This window comes from Morone saxatilis, unplaced genomic scaffold (genome assembly GCF_004916995.1).
Source record: "Morone saxatilis isolate NCDOM2014 unplaced genomic scaffold, NCSU_SB_2.0 Contig11, whole genome shotgun sequence".
NCBI lineage: Eukaryota > Metazoa > Chordata > Actinopteri > Moronidae > Morone > Morone saxatilis.
In genome coordinates, this window is record NW_023339663.1 from 4,356,710 (window position 1) to 4,357,111 (window position 402).

Here is a 402-nt window from a genome sequence, read left to right on the forward strand (position 1 = left end):
AAAAAAAAAAAGCAACCACACAGACTGTAGAGGTTTACTTACTGCTGAAATGATTGGTTCATTCGTAAGTTAAACAGAACATAATTGGCAATCTTTATAAGCTGAGTAATTTATCCTGTAAAAATACTAAACATTTGTTTTGTTAAATTTGTCTGATTTTGTGGCGTTGTTCAAAACAAACTGAGCAACTTGAAGACATCATACATTTTCAATAATCCCAAATACTTGTTTAGAAGGTTGATTCCACACACAGGTATTTTTTAATTATTTGATTTTACCTCTAGTATACAGCCAGATAGTATATTTGTTTCAATTGCTTTAGGACTCATAAAGAGTCTCAGTGTAGCAGTTTAACATCAAACACGGAGCCAAAAGAATAAAAAAAAAAGGATAGATCTCCAG

General features: G+C 31.1%; 1 protein-coding gene across 1 annotated transcript in view; it reads right to left on the minus strand.

Annotated features, from left to right (window-relative positions):
• Window positions 1-402, minus strand: part of lrp4 (low density lipoprotein receptor-related protein 4) — a gene marked incomplete in the record, with an annotated part of 92,810 nt that overhangs the window by 46,786 nt on the left and 45,622 nt on the right.